The sequence below is a fragment of the Toxorhynchites rutilus genome, chromosome 1 (genome assembly GCF_029784135.1).
Source record: "Toxorhynchites rutilus septentrionalis strain SRP chromosome 1, ASM2978413v1, whole genome shotgun sequence".
NCBI lineage: Eukaryota > Metazoa > Arthropoda > Insecta > Diptera > Culicidae > Toxorhynchites > Toxorhynchites rutilus.
Genome location: NC_073744.1, coordinates 162,889,308 through 162,910,919, shown reverse-complemented (window position 1 = coordinate 162,910,919; position 21,612 = coordinate 162,889,308). Strand labels below are relative to the sequence as shown.

Genomic DNA, 21,612 nt, shown 5'->3' with positions numbered 1-21,612 from the left:
ATTTAGTCTACGAATTCTTACGCTTAATTCATCTCCCATATTTTTGCTTCTTTGATTCAATAGTCTCATGGTTTGTGAGATATCATGAAGTTTTTGCTCTTCGTGAATACGCAAAGACTGTACTTCGTCTTCCACATCATTACTCCCAAATAACAGATCTTTCAAAAACCCAAGTATTCCACGACTCCTTTTTGATCGTGATAAAAAATTTATTTCTTGTTTTGCATTGTTACATTGTCGTTCTATCGACATTACAAGTTCTGTCAAAGCGCTGTCTTGAGTTACATTCCCCATGAACTTCAAGGTTCTTTCTAAGTTCGAATGAATAGAGTCTAGCATAGAAATATCGTCGTTAGGAATTAAGTTGGATACAATATTTGTCCTCCAAATTCCTCGCTTTACTATACATGACCCAACATGATCAAACATTAAACCCCCTTCCTCAATAGGCTGGATGTTGACGGCATTTGTCAAATTTACCAGTACTAGAATTGCCATTGCGGTTACGATAGCCTTTTGTATCGTGCCGGTATATGGTCTTATTTTACCTATGACTTTCTTTTTTGTTTGTGGCTTCGGTTTCAATTTTGACGCCAGCTCTTTTACATGCTCGATGTTAACCGTTTTTCTTACTCCCCATTCTTGAGGATTTCGCGGTCCCTTAATTTCCTCTTTACTCCCTGGGGCACTTTTAATTACTCCAACAAAGTTAAGAGGTGGTGAGGAAATAGTGGTATCTTTTGAGCTCTCGATTTCATTGTTCTTACTTACATCTAATACTGCTAATTTTACAGCTGGTCTAGTAATTTCACCTTTAATTGTTTCCACGGTAGCGGATCTAACTTGCCCATCCATATTAGTTGTTGTTCTTATCACCTTGCCCTTATGCCATTTACCTTTCTTTTCTTCATCGGCAAAAACCACGATATCCCCTACCTTTATAGGTTTAGTCTTCTCCAACCATTTATTTCTTTTAGTTAGGGTTGGGAGGTATTCTTTTATCCACCGATTCCAATATCCCTTAACAATTGATTGCGCTCTTTTCCAGTGTTGACGAGTTGCTTCTGCTTTGGAAACGTCGTCGATCGTAATGACAGCTTCACCAGCGCAACCTAACAGAAAGTGATTAGGAGTTAAAACCTCATCGTCTTCTGTATCTAAAGGAATATGCGTTAACGGGCGATTGTTAATGAGGAATTCAACTTCGGTTAGTATGGTTCTAAGTTCATACTCTGGTATGGTTTCTTGTTTTTGAGGTAAAAGGCTTTTAACTTCTCTCACCATTCTTTCCCATACTCCACCGAAATGCGGTGAAGCGGGAGGATTAAAATGCCATTTGACTCCGTCGTCTGATAGCCTTCTAAGAATTTTCTCAAATTCGTTTCTTGCTCCAATGAAATTAGTTCCATTGTCGCTGAACAACTCTTGCACTTTACCTCTACGATATTGTAAATTTCGGAAACATATAATAAAAGAGTCTGAGCTCATATCTTGTGCTAATTCGAGATGTACTGCTCTTGTTGTCATACAAGTAAACAAACATCCCCAACGTTTTTCAGTGCGTCTTCCAATAGACACGCCATAAGGGCCGAAATAATCTGTGCCTGTATACGTGAATGGCTTACAATATGGTGTAGTTCTAGAACGTGGTAGGGCTGCCATCATTGGAGGAATTGGCTCCGCAGACATATTTTTACAAAATTGGCACTTCCTTCTAACTGTCTTAATAGCAACTCTGATGTTTGTTATCCAGAATTTTTGTCGCACTGCCGCTATGGCAGTCTCCAGGTTTTTATGTCGATATTTTTCGTGATAATGACGTAATATCAAAGTGCTCACATAATGCTTGTAGGACAGAATGATAGGTGTTCTGGCTGAAGTTGGTAAACAGTTAGCGTTCTCAATACGTCCCTTTGATCTCATTATTCCATCCGTGCAAATTTCCGGGCTAAGTGCTCGAATTTCACTTCCCTTATGAATTTTCATTTTATTTTGTAAGAGTTCCATTTCTTTGGGATATGACTCCCATTGAGCCTTATATATTAAAACGAGCTCAGCATAATCCAGGTCCTCCTTGTCAATATTTTTATTGAAGCTTTGGTTCCTGCATTTTGATTTCAGCCAATCGATATATTTGAATGCAATTGCAACAGAACGCTTCAATCTCACAAAATCCGAACACCAATTTATGTGAATGCTTTTCAGACCACTAAACTCTTTCGATTGAATAGTGTGCAGTGGTCTTAATTCTTCGTCAGTGTCGCTTCTCTGAACTTCATTTGGCCAGTTTTCTTCATTATCATATAAGAACTGTGGGCCTGTAAACCAGATTGAATTACTATTTGATAATTTCGTAGCTTCATCCGCTGGATTATTCCTACTATTCACCCATTTCCACTGGTTTACGTATGTGGTTTCTAATATTTCTCCTATCCGTAAGGCAACAAACTGTTTGTACTTGCGTGGTTCTGAACGAATCCATGCTAATACAGTTTTGGAATCTGACCAAAATACTACTCTATCTATTGATAGACGTAGCTCGTTTTTTACTGTCTTAGCCAATCTGCTTCCTAATACAGCGGCTTGTAATTCGAGTCGTGGTATGGAAAGCATTTTAGTTGGTGCGACTCTTGCCTTGGCAGCCACGATATTGACATCAATGTGTGACTCATATACACTCCTTAAGTATACTGCTGCTGCATAAGCATTCTCAGATGCATCAACGAAGACATGTAGTTCTCGTTCTTTTGGGTGAGAAGAATTGGCATATGAACGTGGTATTCTTATTGCTCTTGCTTCTTCCAGTTTTGTGTGCCAGTTCTCCCATTTTTTCTTTAGTGCTGGGTTTAATTGTTCATCCCATGTTATTCCACTTTTCCAGAGCTCCTGCATTAGAATTCGAGATTGAATTGTTATATGTGATAATAAACCAAGTGGATCGTAAACACTCATGCTTTGTGAAAGCAGTTTTCGTTTCGTAAACTCCTGTGTAACAGGAATATCCACCTTGTAGCGAATAAAATCCTTTTTTGTATCCCAATACACTCCGAGTACTTTTTCATATGATTCCTCAAATTTTCCTAATAAGTCTTCTTTAACTTCCGTTCTATTTTCTTCCGGGATTTGTCCCAATAGCTCATTACTGTTGGATATAAAATTTCTGATATTGAAGTGCCCATATTTGTGAATGGTAATAACTTCGTTCACAATTTTTGAGGCATTTTCTAAATCGTCGAAACTATCTAGGTAGTCATCCACGTAATGGTTGTTTTGAATGGCCTCTACTGCCTGAAGATGACTTTCTCTGAATTTCTCAGCATTTGTGTTTTTAACAAACTGTGCGCATGCGGGCGAGCAGGTAGCTCCAAAGGTCATCACTTGCATCACATACACGTCGGGATCTTCGTCAAAGTTTTCCCTAAATAAAAACCTTTGGGCATTTTGATCTTCCTTTCTTATTTTAACTTGATGAAACATTTCTTTGATGTCTCCAGTTATCGCAAATTTTCCTTCTCTAAATCGTATTAACACTCCAAATAGCGACGTCGTTGCATCCGGGCCTTGTAATAAATTCGTGTTTAGGGACTCTCCCTTAACCTTAGCAGCGGCATCAAAAACAAGCCGTGGCTTTATGGGCTGTTTATTTAGGTTCACAACTGTAAAGTGCGGTAAGTAAAATATTTTTGGATCACGTTGCTGCTGTTCTGCGGGAGTGAGTTTTCTAGCGTATCCCTTGGTTTCATATTCCTTTATTTTCTCAACATACCATTTACGTAGACATTGATTTTTACGCATTTTTGATTCTTGACCACGTAGTCTGTTCATGGCTGATTGATAGCTATGCGGAAATTGTACATCCTCCTGTTTCCAAAGCAGCCCAATTTCATAACTTCCTTCTTCATATTTCAAAGTGGAATTCATGATATCAATCGATCTTTTTTCATCGTTAGACATCAAGGTTTTTACAGGTACTTTTATCCCGAAATCTTCTAGGCTAAAATAATTTTCCATCATTTTATTGAAATAATCTGATGAATCAATTTCGTCGTTCATCAGCACGTGTCCTTTCAATTTTTTATGTTCGTTAGTTTGCCCGAACAAAACCCATCCGAGTTTAGTGTTCTGTGCGACTGGTTCATTAAATTTACCTGATCGCGTCTCCCTACCGCTTATCAAAAACGAATGCGGTAAACCTGCTGCTGCGTCTACTGCTGCTTAAGGTTTTTGCTGGTTAATTCACTTATATTTATCTCCGTTTGAAAGGAACACTTTTGGCATCCACTGCCGGTTTCTTAATCAATTCACAATGTTTATTTCGGTTGAAAGAAACACTTTTGGCATCCACTGCCGATTGAAGAGTTCGCAAATTATCTTTGAAAAAGACTTTTTATTCGCGATTAACACTGTTGGCATCCACTGCCGATAAATTTTCGCGAATTATCACTTCTCGCATCCACTGCTGAGAAGAGTTCGCGAGTTAACTTTGAAAAAGACTTTTTATTCGCGATTAACACTGTTGGCATCCACTGCCGATAAATCTACCTTTCGCGAATTATCACTTCTCGCATCCACTGCCGAGAAGAGTTTCACTTTTGGCATCCACTGCTATTTGAAGAGTTCGCGAATTAACTTTGAAAAAGACTTTTTATTCGCGATTAACACTGTTGGCATCCACTGCCGATAAATTTTCTCTGAATTTATGACCGGCAATAATTTCGAACTACAAGCGTTTTCTAGCCTAACAAAACACTTGAGCTCTTACATCTTTTAATTGCCTTACATTGGTCCTTTCTAAACGTTTCTATACCTCGCTTGGAGGTCTTTTCTAAATATAATCTCAAATATTGCTTATCTTATGGATCTGTAACTCGATCCGCGATAAGCCTCAGCTGTCCGTAACAGACGCAAACCAAAACAAAATAATTCTCTGAAGATATGCAACAAGTGAACCAAACAACTCGAAAAGTTCTGACACTTTCATCGATAGCTATCAATCGCTCGGTGCTATCGAATTGCTCGATTTCTATAATAGTAAAATAGGTCTAACGAGCAAAATTCTTATCGCCTCGATTTCTATAATAGGGCCCATTATTCCGCATCGCAATAGGGATAGGCTGACCAAACGTACAGTTTTTAACGGACAGTGCCGTTTGTTTCGTCCATTTTTGATTGTCCCGTCTTTTTACCAATCTGTACCATATTTTAAGTATAAAAATGTATATATTTATTTCTTTATCATTACTATCAATATTTTTTCTTTCGAAAAAACTGATAAGAACTTCGATTTTAACATTGCTCAGAGTGTTCGCAGGGAAAAAGTTTGTCTGTCAATTGTTTATTGATACAGAATAATTGAACTGTTTTTGCAACTTCGTCGGTGAACTTTATGCAAAATTGCTTGAGCATGGTAACGCACTTTTCCTTTCTCTTGTGCTTTCTATCGAGAGAATTCTCAGTACTTTTGAACGATCACCTTCCTATTTTCATTAACAAGAAAAACGTCTTGTAGTATCAAACTACGGTTACCTTTCACCACAGATCGTTAGTGTTCTTTCGAAAATAGCCTTGTTCAGACAATGTTGCTGAAATTGCTGTTAATTTTGATTATTTTATTAGAATTCTACGACATAAAAAGGAAGAAATGTTATTGACTAATGAGGTGCAAACTATTATAAAAAGTCTAGTTGATTCAGGTGGAACACAGGAGGCAAAATTTCTTAAAACTGTTTCAAAATAGCATTCCTGTTCAGATAGATGAAAATATTTTGTTCAATGAGCGGACAAATAACCCCGGTCAAAAATTGTTAGAAAAATTTGAAATGTGATAAGAGCGATGAATAAAAATATATAATTCGAGAGTTTTTCAAGCAGTTTTCTCAGTGACTTTCTCTTTTCTTTCTCTTTTTCAAATTCATAACAAATACAATAGCCCTATACACTTATGCTATTTGCCTTAAACAGCATTTGAATCATCTATTTAGTCAGACCCACTCTGACGTTAGACCTATCTCTTCCACGTTCACATCTAACGACTTTACGGCTCAAAATTACTCCATCAAAATATGAAATTGTCATCAGCCTGGATTCTATAAACATCAATTAATATTCTGGAAGAGTTTTAAATTGTCGAACAAATACCATGGTATAGTTATAACCACGCGGATTTCATCCGGGGAAAGTCTAATCCATGACGACAGTGACAACATCACAGAATCTGAATGTAAAATTCCGAAAATTTCTGAAAGTCTTGAGAAATTCTATCCATCGGTCCAGAAATGACAAAATACCAAAAAGTTGTGCCAAATGTCAAAGGTAATGTTTCTGTTTGTATGATATAATCCTGATAGATACATTTAGATTATTCTAATTACAGATTGCATGAAATATGGCGACAGAAAGTATTGGAAATCGAAATTTAATTAGCTAAGCTAGCAGCTCGAAGTTTCATAGCACCTCAGTAAAGTGTTCAGTTAAAACCAAATTCAAATGGCACGATAGCAGAAGTACGTTCATTTAGGAATTATTCATTGATTTTTTTTTATTTTCGTATGAATTGGAATGAAATAAATGTTGTAATTTACACATGAATAATGATAAAATTCCGCGGCAAGTGAAATTGGAATGTTATTAGTTTAGAATATCTCCTTAATATTGAAATTTCCGTTCCTGCCAAAATGTTAGTTAGACTCTCATGATTCTGAACACAAGCATTTAATGATGAAAAATGTAGTTCGTTCATTTTTATTAATTTGGATTTCTGTTGCGTTTGATAACAATATTTTCTCTATGTATTCGATTATTATGAGAATAATATTAGGCTGTCAAAAAAGTCCTGCGGTATTTCCGCGAGGTGTCGTTGTAAGCGCGTAGTTCTAGTTGTATTCATTGTATCGAGTCATACTATAGTTTGTTGGAAAGGTATTTTTGCGCGCTATAATATAGTCCTTGACAGTGTTTTGTTTGGTTAAGTCGTTCGTGAGTTATAGTGTCGCAAATATGGAGCAAAATAAAGAGAAAATCCGACATATTTTACAGTACTACTATGACAAAGGCAAAAATGCATCTCAAGCTACCAATAAAATTTGTGCAGTTTATGGACCCGATACAGTTTCCATTTCCCCCGCACAACGATGGTTTTAACGTTTTCGTTCTAGTGTAAAGGTCGTCGAAGATGCGCCACGCTCCGGAAGGCCTGTCGTCGAAAATTGCGACAAAATCGCTGAATTAGCCGAGAAAGACCGTAGCAGCCGTAGCATCGGCCAAGAGCTAGGGATAAGTCATCAAACCGTTATTAACCATTTGAAGAAGCTTGGATTCACAAAGAAGCTCGATGTATGGGTGCCACACACGTTGACGCAAAAATACATTTTTGACCGTATCGACGCATGTGAATCGCAACAAAATCGATCCGTTTCTGAAGCGGATGGTGACTGGCAATGAAAAGTGGGTCACTTACGACAACGTGAAGCGCAAACGGTCGTGGTCGAAGCCCGCTGAAGCGGCTCAGACGGTGGCCAAGCCCTCATTAATGGTGGCCAAGCCCTCATTAACGGCCAGGTTTTGCTGTGTGTTTGGTGGGATTGTCAAGGAATTATCTATTATGAGCTGCTTCCCTATGGCCAAACGCTCAATTCGGACCTGTACTGCCAACAACTGGACCGCTTGAAGGTAGCACTCATGAAGAAGAGGCCATCTTTGATTAACAGAGGCCGCATTGTCTTCCATCAGGACAACGCCAGGCCACACACTTCTTTGGTGACGCGCCAGAAGCTCCGGGAGCTCGGATGGGAGGTTCTTTTGCATCCGCCGTATAGTCCGGACCTTGCACCAAGTGACTACCACCTGTTTTTGTCCATGGCGAACGAGCTAGGTAGTCAGAAGTTAGCCACAAAAGAGGCCTGTGAAAATTGGCTATCCGAGTTTTTTGCCAATAAGGCATCTCGTTGGGAACAAGTCATCGAACAAAACGGCTCATATTTGACTTAAAACAGATGATTGTAACTAATTTTATGAACAAATGAAAATTCAAAAAAAATACCGCAGGACTTTTTTGACAGCCTAATATTATAAGAACATGTAACACTTTTTCCCCTTCTTGATTATGGGATCTTGCTATTGGATTCTTTTTGACAACCACTTTGATTCAATCCGTGCGATCCAGATTCTACCCATCTAGAATATCTTCTTCTTAAATGGCACTAAAGTTTCTGGAGGAACTTCGCCGTCTCAACGTTGTATTACTTGCGTCGTTTTTATTAGTACTTAGTTGAGATTTCTATGCCAAATAACACGCCTTGAATGCATTCTGAGTGGCAAGCTCTAGAATACGCGTGCAAATCGGAGGAAATTTCTTTGACGAAGAATTCCCTCGGCCAGAACGGACGAGGACGAAAAACAAAGTGAAAGATTACTCTTCCTAAAAATGATATGTAGGCTGAGCCTACTAATTATGGCTATAACAAAGAGAGACAGTCATAGTTTGGCTTCGAAAATGGGTGGTTTACATTAATATGCGGTTTGTTCTCACACGGATAGCTGTATGTTGCGTTTTCCCATGATGGCAAACCGGATAGTCATTATATTTGCGTAGACAATGTATACTGCATACCCTTAAGTAATGTGAACTCATTTCTCAAACATGCAACCACAATGGGCTATAATGAAGTGCAAGTGAAGCATATTTTTACAAAGAACTTGTGCCTTTTCAAAAAGAAACACCGTTCTGTTCTCCACTTAGATAAAACAAATATATTCAAAAATTTCATACAAAGCCACACAATTCTTCGAAAGATAAATTTTCATTTCTGTCATATTGTGCAATCACACCTGCAATTGTTCACCTTTCCTTCAATCGCTGCACAAATTCTGCCGAAAACATCGAATCACCTGTCAGTGTCACACACACGCGCGAATCACGTAACATCGCAGCGCACCTGGCAACCCTTCCGACGGCGAGAGGTGTCTCCGCCGAGCCGAACATTCTTGACGTCCGCTCAGAAAAGTGTGAGGCTTGAACCGAGACGTTTCTTCGCTCGCCATCGCCAATTCCAGTCGCGTAGTGTCTACTCACGCGATTGAGCAGGAGAAAAATACTAAGAAAAACAGAGGAAATACGAATAAGGAAAAATTGTGTGTGCGTTCGCTGCGCTCATCCCGACCCATCCTCAATCTTTGCTGCCTCAAGGTGGTTTGGATATTGAAGAAGTGCTGCTTTTGCGTTTGCAATTTTTGTTCTCTGCTGTGAGATAGGCAGCGGAAAAAAATCGAACAGATCAGCGTGGAAATTTTCTGACGAATCCGCCTCGGCGTAAGGACACGGAGTGTGTGTGTGTGTGTATGTGTGTGCATATACATAATATCGGTGTGGTGTATCCATTCAAGGTTCCCCGGAGGATTTAATGATGGAAGAGAAGAATTCACCGCAAGGAAGAAAAACCTGTCAGTGAGGAAAGCGTTCGCGGAAGCAAGCGGCAACAACTCGAAGAACGATTTTCTTCTCCGGCTGTGGGTATATTAGTTTTCATTCGAACTCCGTCTTTGGGAGGCGAACAAAAAAATGTGTGTGAAGATATTTTTTCCTCTTCTGCGTTTATCGAGCTCAGGCTGGTGGCGATAGCTGCCGAGAAGAATTAGGATTGCGGTGAGGTGAACAAGTGTGTGCGGCGTTTTTTTTTTCTTCTCCGTCTTCTCCGAGCTCTCGCTCTCGCGGTTCTATATCCCATTCGAGAAGACGACGGTCAAAAATCGCGTGCGTGCGGTTGTGTGAGTGAGTGAATGTGGTGGGGCAGACCGGCGGGACAGTGTTGGTGATTTGCAACAAAATAGAAGAGAAGAAATCCCGTCACAGTGCAGACAACCCGAGCAGAAAAGAAAAAGATTGTTTTTATTTTCTTGTGGTTTCGTGATTTTGTTGGTGCGGTCGAAGCGGTGTCGCGAGCGGAGAAGAAGCAGAAACAATCGGTAGAAAAGGTGAGAAGTGTTGCTATTTTAGTTCAGAGTGTAATTATAGCTATTCAACGAGCAAGTGATATAAGTATTGGGATTATCCATCAATGAAATTGAAAAACTTTAAAAATTTCACGATTACGTAGCGTCGATACGCGAGTAGAACCATTCGGAAAACAATGGCTCTAACATTGTTGAAGTTCTCGTAAATCAGTCGATATTGCGTATGACTTCACAAAAAATGAACACCCTCGCCTCGACAATAATGATTTTATATCATGTTAGCACAGCAGTGGAACTCCATACAATTTACTGACAAAAGTGTCCACATTTTCATCGCTTGTTTACGTGAAGAATATAATTTTTTTAGGCACACTTGATTTGAGAGTGTATGGATTTCTAGCTGTCTTGACGCAAGGTCTTTAATGAAGAATGATAAGATGGGAAGGTTTATATAAACATGTTTATAATTACATAAGTTTATTCAAATATTAATATTGCTCTTATTTAACTATTCAGTGCAATTTTATCAAAATTTGGAAGAGAAATTAAAAAAGGAATGTTTTTTTTCAATATTTTTCTGAGATGGTTATTAAAAATCCATGATTAATATTGCTTTATTATTTACCCTCCATTATTTGTTAATTTCTCCTGCTTTTCGTTCTTTGACCTATCATTTTAACAATTCAATTTGAGAGGTTTAAAATTGCGACAAGATAAAAATTTGGTGTGAAAGAGCGAATTGTGGAAAATTAAGTCGCAAATTCTCTAAGCGTTATACAGGTAAACTTCGATATAACGTACATTTCACTTTCAAAATTGTACATTGTACGTTATATCGAAGCATAATAAATTACTCACAAACGTAGTCTAAAATACATTATTGTGTTGCTGTTTTAGTAAAGTTAATGAACAACTTCAATCAGAAGACGAAGCCAGCCTTTCTCATGTTTTTTTTCCTTCGTACTGTTGATTAAAGCTTGATTCATTTAGAATCCGGCATCACAAAACCAGCTGTATTTCGGGATTTATTGAAGGTACAAAACTTGTTTTAGCATCACAATACAGGTAATTCATTGTTCTATCAGAAAAAAAAATATTGAAAAAAATTTTCCTTTACACTTTGGAAATGTGTACGTTATATCGAGGTAAAATGTACGTTATATCGAGTGACGTTATATCGAGGGTACGTTATAACGAGGGTACGTTATATCGAAGTTTTCCTGTAATTAAAATTTTTCTGTAGTATTTAATTTTTGAGTTTGTTTGAATGACAGATTAAAGTTGATTCATAAAAGAATAAGATTTCATTTGATATGACGATTTTTGAAATCGACTCAATGGTTGTAAAGTTATGACGTTTTGTAAGAAATCTTACTTACTTAATCAGCAAAAGGCCCTAGTGGCATGTGCTGTACACAAAAGTTGTCTCCATTCACATGAGTTCTATATTTTTTTCTAATTCTTAACTTTCAAACCAACATATCATATCTTTCCGTTATCCGCAAACATGCCAAGCAGTAACTTAAAAAAAAAACCAACTCATAAACGACAAAAAGAGTCTTAGTTTGTATATTTTTTATATATTTTTCACAGTTTTACAGTACCATTTGCTTATTGGCGTTTTTTTAGTTGGAGTGCCTTTTAATTGGCGGTTCACCAGTTGGAGCACGCGCCAATCAAAAAGCAATCATCTGTCATAATTGTATGTCAGTTTTACTATGTTGTTTCAATGCCATTTTTATTGAAGGGTCTTTGAACGTTGAACTCAAAAAATTAAGGCACAGTATAAAAGTATTTAGTTTTGCAGTTTGTTTGACAAATGTGTTCGTTTGAAAACATTTATTAATATATATATACATATATAAAGTGAATTATATCACAGCCACTATTCAAGGAAGTTAATGATATTTTCTAGCATCAATCCAAATGCAGTAATTATAATTATTATTATGGCCGCACTAAAAGACATGAAAAACAACAAGAAAAACGCGAACTTTGAAATTTGTGAACTATTGTAGTATTACTTCAGCCATTCCATGCCAAACTGATATATTGGTTTTCTGATTTTTGGAAAATTGGTAGCTTGTTTTCGTTATGGTAAAACATTTAATCTGTATTATTATTTTTTGGGTGATTCGATTTCTTCACTTTTTCCCAAAATGACTTTTATCAAAAACTCATAACTTTTGAACCACTAAGCCGATTCAGATGATCGATCCATCAAATTGAAGTAAATTAGCTAGTCTTTTTGGAAAAAATATCAAACTTCCAGGAAATTTGAATTTTGTTTTCGTAATTCTTGATTGTATCCGTTTTTATAGTTTACATGGTTTCGGGACCAACGGCGCTATATTTTTCTATATTTTTTCTTGAAAACTGAGGATTTTTTTACACATTTATATTTTTTACTCAAAATTAGATAAAACCTTTTTTCTTTTTTGAGTTATAATTTTTTAGAGTTAACCGATAGTTCGGAATATTAATTTCTTCCCCTTTTTCCTATTTTCAAAAATTCATAACATTTGAACTGCTAGAGCGATTCAGATGATCTATATATCAAATTAAAGCCAAGAATTCAGAGTTGTTCGAGAAATAGTAAAACGAAAAATAAATATTGGAAAAATATTGCATTTGCGTAAAAAATATTTTTGTTTTCGTGATTAATAATTGTATCTGTTTTTCATAAATAAAAAAAAAATTGCACGTGTGAAATTATTGACTTAAATTAACTATGTCGATTATATGAATCGATTCAGTAGATAAAAGTTATGAATTTTTAAAAAACGTCATTTTTGGAAAAAAGGAGAAAAATGACTTTTTGAACCATCGGTTAATTTTGAAAAATCATAATTTACAACATATTTTTGGATATGCTATCTAAAAAATCCTCAGCTTTCGAGAAAAAATATAGAAAACATAGCGCCCTTGAATGAAAAGTATAAAGAACAATTACGATCAATAATCAAGAAAACAAAATTATTTTTTTTGCAAGTATAGTATTTAAAAAATCTGGCTAGCTGGCCAATTTGATATGTCGATCATCTGAATCGGTTTAGTAGTTCAAAAGATATGAATCTAAAGATAAAATATTTTTGGAAAAAAGGAAAAAAAAAATTTTTCGAACCACCCTAAAATGGAATGAGATCTAATATTTAACGAAAAGGAACAAAACTACCAATTTACACGAAAATCTGAGAACCACTATTTCGGTTTAGCATGGAATCTATATATAATACTAAAAAAATATAGTTTGGTGTTAATTTCTCCTGCAACTAAAAAACTGATTACTAGAAACTAATTGACGTTAACGTTTTATTACCTTGTAAATTCTAGATACAATACCAACAGAGGGTATTTAAAAAAATAAAAATAGCTTTTTATGGGGTGTGTTCAAAACTGAAAAAAAATATTCAGAAATCATATTTTTATGTTGTTTTTTAAGCGTACCTACATTATTTAGTCGTATAATTATTGTATCATTCAATTTATTCCGATGAGAATGCTTTAAAATATTTCAACTGATGCTCTTACCACATCTTAATTTTATTTATTCAATGTTCAGTTTCTATGGCGAAGCTTCATCCGTAAATTACACATTTGTCATCATTGGTGGAATACGACCATAAATGTTGTTATGAATAGCACAGCAAGTTATGATTACAATACATATGGATTTATTTTGATAATGCATTATATATAAACCGATAAAAATGCATTATAATATCTATCCACAGCGTTTTAGCGTCTATATGTATATTTTATTCAATTTCAGTTCGTAATTTCTATCCCATTCGCCGTGTTTATCATGATGATGCTAACATTAATAACATTATATACGAACCTCCCACCTTATATATGATGTCTCCCATCCTTTTAGAGACATCTTAACATTATGTTCAAGTTTTAGAGCGTAAACTATCTGTCAATTTTTTCACTGTTTACATTTTCTTGCCACAAATCGTTGCCACTTTTTTCTCTCAAGTTCCACTTCTCTTCTCTGATGTTAGATTTATAAAAGTGTATTTCAAGCTCAAAACGATCGCATCTCTACCAACGACTCGCTTTATAATCGCAACGAGAACTCGCAGTTTTGAAGCAAATCGTAACGGACGACGGAATAATCTAATTATTTGCGATAATATAGGACGAAATAGATCATTGGGGCAAGCGAAATGAACTTTCATTAACTATCCCCTAAGCCGATCTTCACCTGGAAAAATATTTTTTGTGGGACTGTGAATTCTGTACTATGAGCTTCTACCAAGCGACCAGTCGACATATTACATACAACAAGCAGAGTTGTCACATATACAGCATATTCTGTGTTTCACAGATTTTTCGCTGAATTTGAGATACAGAATCTGTATTATCTGTAACTAGCTGACCCGGCAAACTTCGTCCCGCTCAAAATTTGTTTTTTTGTTATCAATACCTTCAAACATTCACGTTTTCTTACTAAGCGCAAGTTCATGAATCCAATCGCAGAACTGTTCATTGATCTTCTAATCGACCCCGTTGAATTTACCTTTTACTAAAAAAATCCTAGTACTTCTACCAAAACTTATCATTATAATATCAGATTTTAGCAGAACAATGCACGCTAAGACAACTTGCAGATGATGGTGTGGTTTCCGTCAGAGGTTCCCACGCCGAAAACTTGCAAAGACCATTGCAAAATTCCCTAGATAATTTGTCTTCCTGGGCAAGGAACTTAGGGATCGAATTCTCACCGCAGAAAACAGAACTGGTAGTGTTTACTCGAAAGCGGTTCTCAGCCCAATTGCAACTCAAGCTTTTGGGCAGAAGCATCACCCAATCATTGACCTTCAAGTACCTTGGTGTCTGGTTTGATTCAAAATGCACTTGAAATACCCACATTACGTATTTGAAGCAAAAATGTCAAAAGAGGGTCAACTTTCTTCGTTCGATTTGCGGCACTTGGTGGGAAGCTCATCCGGGAGATCTCATAACGCTTTATAAAACAACTATTCTATCTATTCTGGAGTATGGCTCTTTCTGCTTTCTCTCAGCAGCTAAAGGTCACCTTCTAAAATTGGAACGAATTCAATATCATTGTCTGCGTATAGCCCTTGGCTGTATGAACTCAACGCATAACATGAGTCTCGAGGTTCTGGCAGGAGTAACTCCTCTACAGAATCGATTCTGGGAACTTTCACTCAGAAAACTGGTGAAATGCGGAGTCACGAACACACTTGTTTACTCCAGATCGTGCTCACTTCACCATCAGCAGTTCCTCAATTGAATACGATCTGTCGATGAAACAAGCAATACTTGGGATTTCAGATCAGCTTCGACCAACTTTCATTCCCCGTATTTTTAACCGAAAGTACCAAAAAGTCAATTGCATGAAAAGATACTTCACTGATGGGTCTCGCCTCAATGGATCCACTGGCTTCGGTGTTTTCAATGAAAATTCGAGCGCCTTCCGTAAACTGCAGGAACCTTGTTCCGTTTATGTTGCTGAGCTGGCAGCAATCGCCTTCGCATTGGGGATGATCTCCAACAAGCCTGCAGACCATTACTTCATTTTCTCGGATAGTCTCAGTTCGCTTGAGGCTCTCCAGTCGATGAAAACTAGTAGGCACCCATCTTATTTCCTCACAAAAGTGAGGCAGCAGATGAGTGCACTGATCGAAAGATCTTAACCTTTGTATGGGTCCCCTCTCATTGCTCAATTCCTAGCAATGAGAAAGCGGACACTCTCGCAAAGGTGGGTGCCCAGGACGGCGAATTGTTTGATAGACAGATTTCATACGATGATTTTTTCCAATTACTGCGTCAGAGTTCCCTCTTGAGTTGGCAAACCATTTGGGACACTGGAAGTCTTGGGCGGTGGTTATATAGAATTATTCCAAATGTTTTTTCGAGAGCGTGGTTCAAAGGTTAGGACGTAAGTCGTGACTTCATTCGTGTAATGAGTAGACTTATGTCCAACCACTACTCGCTAGATGTGCATCTCCCCAGAATAAATCTTGTTCAAAGCAATGTCTGTCGGTGTGGAAACGGTTACGATGACATCGATCACGCAGTTTGGCAATGTACGGATAACTACGCAGCCAGAGAGTACCTTTTGAATGCCCTTAGGGTTCAAGGAAGACAACCCTATGTTCCTGTTAGAGACGTGTTGGGAACTCGCGACATCTGCTATATGCAGTTGATCTATATGTTTGTGAAATGGTCTAGTATAAGTATTTAATGCTTTTGTGTTTTTCTTTTTCGTTATTAGTTTGTTTGGCTTGTCCCCCCATCTCACCGTCGCCCACCCTCGACAGATAGTCGAACACCAGATGCTATCCCTGGTCATTATGCACAATGCTACAGTGCGTGCGGCAACTCTCGGTTGAGCCAACGATACCTCATATCCATATCCCTAACCTGACCCATCCCACAAAAATTGTTGCCCTTCTAACCTCGAGTAAACCGCGAGTAATCGGTCGAAACCTACTGTAAAAACAAATCATGAATTAGTGGCTCCCTGCGAGTTAAAATTCATGGCTGCGTTTCCTCGTGCTTCTGCAATTCTTCTGGAGTCCCTCAAGGAAGCAACTTAGGCCCTTTGTTGTTCATATTATTTTTCAATGACATTGCAGCGAAATTAGGGTTGAACTGCAAATTAATTTATGCTGATGATTTGAAAATATTCTGCATGATCCGTTCAGCTGAAGACTGCCAACGCTTGCAACATTTGCTGAATGTGTTTGTTGACTGGTCATGACGTTCCATCGTTCCAAAAGTCCGTTACAGTTTGATTACTGCATCGACGGTGCTTTGCTTGAAAGAGTTGAAAAAGTTACTGACCTCGGAGTAGTGCTGGATCAGAAATTGAACTTCAACGCTCATTACACCTCAATCATTGCTAAGGCAAACCGACAGCTCGGATTTATTTCGAAGATTGCGAAGGATTTCACTGACCCATACTGCTTGAAGTCCTTATATTGCGCTTTAGTACGACCAATTCTCGAAACTGCAGCCGTTGTTTGGACTCCAAGTGTGATTTTCTGGAATTTGAGGATTGAGCGTGTACAGCGAAGATTCATCCGGTTGGCCTTGCGCCATCTACCTTGGCGCGATCCATTGAACCTTCCTGCTTACCCGGATCGATGCAGACTTTTAAGCCTGGACACTCTTGAGAGAAGACGCAGAATACAACAGACAATTTTCGTATCAAAGCTGTTCAATGGGGAAGTTGATTCTCCTCGGCTACTTTCATTACTGGACCTTCGTGCTGCTCAACGACCTCTCCGACAGCGATCTTTGCTACAGAACAGATTTCATCGTACTTTATTCGGACACAACGAACCGCTGTCGTCGATGATTCGAACTTTCACATTGGTGGAGGATCTATTTGATTTCGGCGAGACATCCAGCCGCTTTAAAAACAGATTAACTAGTTCGTCGATTGTATAAATAATTGTACTATATTATTATATATTTATTCATTAAGACCACAGATGTCAGATGAATCAGATTTAAATAAATACATAAATTTTAAATATTGAATTTTTTACTGTGCTTTTTTATGTACCTTCGTACTAATAAACATTGTTTTTTTTTTCGTTGAATCAAAAAGATATCTTGATTTATGAAAATGTTGAACCGTATGCCATTTTTTCATTTGTTAGAATGAGAAGGTATGAACATGAAGGCAAACATCATACGACTTAGAGGATTATAAGAAAACCTTTTTTATGATTTACTAGCTGACCCGGTAAATTTCGTCCCGCACAATTTTTTTTGTCAACAATACTTTCAAACATTCACGTTTTCTTACTTACGATCATGGGTCCAATCGCAGAACTGTTCGTTGATTGATCTTCTGATTGACCCTTTACAATATAAATTTCATATAAATTTACAGTATAACCTCGATTATCCGCGAGCGGATGATAGTTGAATCTAAAATTGTACATAATCGAATCATACAGGGTTTTCCAACTTAAAATTCCGAAAGTAAATTGAAATAAAACACACTTAGAATTCGAATTTCGATGAAACTTTTATTTCAAATTTAAGTTTGGTTTATGCCATTATGTGTGAAATACAACATCATTCAAATGTCCACCTAGGGCTTCCTCGCACACCTTGATCCGGAACAGGTAATTTTCGATGACTTTTCGGCACATATGGGGCGGTATCTCGGTCATAACTTCACGAATGTTGTCTTTCAAATGTTCAATTATAGCGTTAAAAAAAATATTATAAAAATATATATAAAATATTATAGAAATTATAGCGCTCACCATTCACAGTTACCGTCTCGCCGTCCTCATTTTCAAAGAAATACGGCCCGATGACTCCACCAGACCATAATACGCACCAAACAGTGATTTTTGGCGGATGCAATGGCCTCTCAACAATCACGTGTGGATTTTCTGAGCCCCATATACGGAAATTTTGGGTGTTCACATAGCCACCGAGCTCGAAATGTGCCTCATCGCTGAAGAAAATTTGATGCGAAAATTCAGCATTTTGCTGTTGTTCGTTCACCCAATCGACGTATGCCCGACGCATTCCATCGTCACCACGCTCTAATTTTTGTACCAGTTGGACTTTATATGGATGTAGGTGCAAGTCCAAAGGCAAAATTCGCCACAATGTTGTGTTTGTGATGCTCGAAAAACATTTGCCGATTTTTCATCATTTTTATAGTATAATTTAACAAAATTATATAAAACAACGTGTGTTGTGCGATTCTAAAACGATCCATATTGTAAAATGGCAGACATTCAACTAACGATATGACGCTTTGGTTGACAGCTATGTCAAATGGTTGTCAGCGCAGGGCTGTATACTTTCGGAAGCCCGAAATGGAAAACCCTGTATATAATCATATATAATCGAGTTCTTGTCATGATGTAATTGGAGAACATATTTTCCGAATTTTCCCTTTTTCCTTTAGAGTTTTCCGAAAATTTTCAATTGTCATGTTTAGTCGGAATGTGGTTGGTTAAAATATGTGTAGTATTTTTAGGCGACCCTCAAAAACAATTATCGTACCCAAAAACCCTCACATGCCAAATTTGGTTCCATTTGTTTGATTAGTTCTCGAGTTAAACAGAAATTTGTGTTTCATTTGTGTGGCAGTTATTTTTAAAAAATCGTTTTCATTTGTAAATTCAGTGCCACTGTTTTTCAAGAATTAATGCTTTATTCTGCAAAAATGGTTACAAATTTAATATTCAAAGTATTGCCCATCGCTAGTCACAACTTTTTCTCATCTTTCTGGCAATTCACGGATCCCTTTGCGGAAATATTCGGCCGGTTTGTCGGCTAACCACGAATCGATCCGATTTTTGACTTCATCAGAACTAGAGAAGTGCTGGTCAACCAGGCCATGTTGCATCGATCGAAAAAGGTGCTAATCGAACGGAGCAATGTCTGAAGAATACGGCGAGTGGAATAGGACCTCCCATTTCAGCGTTTCCAAGTATGTTTTGACCGGTTTCGCGACATGCGGCCGAGCATTGTCGTACTGCAAAATAACTTTATCGTGTCTTTGTCTCGTGTTGTGGTCGTTTTTCCTTCAGTGCACGGCTCAAACGCATCAATTGTCGTCGGTAGAGGTCCCACGTAATGGTTTCATTCGGTTTAAGCAGCTCATAGTACACCACACCCAGCTGGTCCTACCAAACAGACAGCATAACCTTCTGGCCGTGAATATTCAGCGCGGCCGTCGATGTTGATGCATGGCCGGGGTATCCATACGTTGCCCGACGTTTAGGATTGTCGTAATGGATCCACTTTTCATCGCCAGTAACGATTCGATGCAAAACCCCTTTCTTTTATGCCGTTGGAGCCGCTGGTCGCACGTGAAAAAACCGATCTTGATCCAGTAAAGCCTCCAATTCTTCATCTTCAAACTTTTTTGACGGTCCGGAACGTTCTTCGTCTTTCAAGTCAAAATTGTCTTTTTTAAACCATGCAAACCACGTCTGACACGTTCGCTCAGTTGGAGCATGGTCCCCTGTTTTCATGAATTCAAACCGTTTAGAGATTAGCGAATTGTAATGTATAGCATATCAAACAAATCTTAGAGAATTTCCGATTCGATTGGTATGCAAATCATGAGAATTCGTTCACAGTAAAAATAGTTATTAACGTTAACTTTATTTCATAAAAACGTTACCTGTTTTCAGATTTGCCACCCTTCCTGAAAGACGTAGTTCTACGTCAAAAAAAAGTTATTTTAAAAATTAAAATTCATTTTTCTCAAAAACCTTATTTTTTTTAAATTCCCAAAAATATATCTATGAATAGCCCTTACAATTTCCAGCAAGTCGTCCATGCATCGGAACACTTTTACAGGTGAAAAGTTTTTCTAACAACAACTTTTTTATATTTTCTTTGAACAAAATACAACTAATCCTAATTTCAAGATAGCGATATAGTGTATTCGACAAAGTTTTAGATCATATTAAAATGTGAACTTTTGTCCAAAACGTCAACTTTCTATCTGTTATAGTTTTTGGAATATGAGTCATTTTTGTATGAAGACTCCTGAAAAAAATAATGTTTTGCTCGTAACATTTTTGTGTGTGAATTCTCACGTTTGACATGTTCTTGGCATGTTTCCAAATAGAGAAAAATTAGCAGAGCATGTAAATTGCGATAATTTATACATAAAAATGTTACAAATTAAACATGAATAATAATTCGAAAAAAAGTTGAAAAAAACTCAAAATTTAAAAAAAACCTACAAAAAAAAATCAGAACAACAAAATTTTAGTCAAAGAATGGAATGTAGGAAATTATTTTGGTTTTCATTAAAAATTATCAAATAATATTTTGAAAGTTTCATTTTTCTCGAAAACATATGCTTTTAAAATTCTGGAAGAAATAGATATAAATAGCCCTTAAAATTTCCAACAAGTTTTCCATACAACGGACGATGGGCACATTTACATGAAAAGGTGTTTCGAACAACAACTTTTTCTTGTTTTTCTTTGAAAAAATGCTATTAATGTTCAATTCGTAACATTTTTGTATAAATTATCGCATTTTAAATACTCTGCTAACTTTTCTCTATTTAGAAACATTTTAGAAATAGCAATATTTTTTTCCAAATTTTTTTTGGTAATTTTTTGTAAAAATTTAAACATACATTTCATCCCTTGACAAGAATTTTGTAGGTATCATAGTTTTTAAGTTATACATTTTTGTAAAAAACTAAGAAAAAAAAGTTTGGATTTTTCCAAAAAGTAGTCTAATTGTTTTTCGAATATTTCAAGTATGCAAAGTTGCTTAAATGACCCATGTCTTTACACCCACAACGTTTCACTACTATCTGAGATGGTGCTGCCAACTCCTAAGACGAGTAGGCATGAAATTCGTAGTTCGTAGTAGTTTACCGTCAACACCCCAATCTGCCAGAGTTTTCGGTACTAACGGGATCCATGTTCGTCAGACGTCTGTCTGTTCATCATTTTTTCCAGGATCTTGATTGAAATTGGATGGTGATCGTTCTATCTAACAAATTAGCAAGATGTAAAAGTAATCAGTTGCAAGATTTCATGCATCACTCAAACTTCATGCAAAATTTCATCAAAGCAAAGAGGAAAGTGTCACCCATCCGGTGATCGTTCATTAATTAGGAGGAGGCAGCGATTATCATGCGGAGACTTATTGAGATCGGCATTACATCGC

General features: G+C 37.1%; 1 protein-coding gene and 1 long non-coding RNA gene across 3 annotated transcripts in view; both read left to right on the top strand.

The window, feature by feature from the left end:
• Positions 1 to 1,544: 1,544 nt before the first annotated feature.
• LOC129762438 (uncharacterized) lies at positions 1,545 to 6,501 on the top strand. The gene is made up of 3 exons (XR_008740624.1): positions 1,545 to 3,668; positions 5,930 to 6,312; positions 6,374 to 6,501. It is a non-coding gene; the product is annotated as an uncharacterized LOC129762438 (long non-coding RNA).
• Positions 6,502 to 9,009: 2,508 nt separating this feature from the next.
• Positions 9,010 to 21,612, top strand: part of LOC129763218 (E3 ubiquitin-protein ligase Ubr3) — a 184,028-nt gene continuing 171,425 nt past the window's right edge. The window contains exons 1-2 of one of the 2 annotated variants that reach the window (XM_055762100.1): positions 9,010 to 9,184; positions 9,382 to 9,969. The gene's annotated coding sequence lies outside the window, so the exon portion shown is untranslated. Of the gene's footprint in view, positions 9,970 to 21,612 lie in introns of both variants that reach the window. The other variant, XM_055762099.1, reaches the window with a different exon arrangement.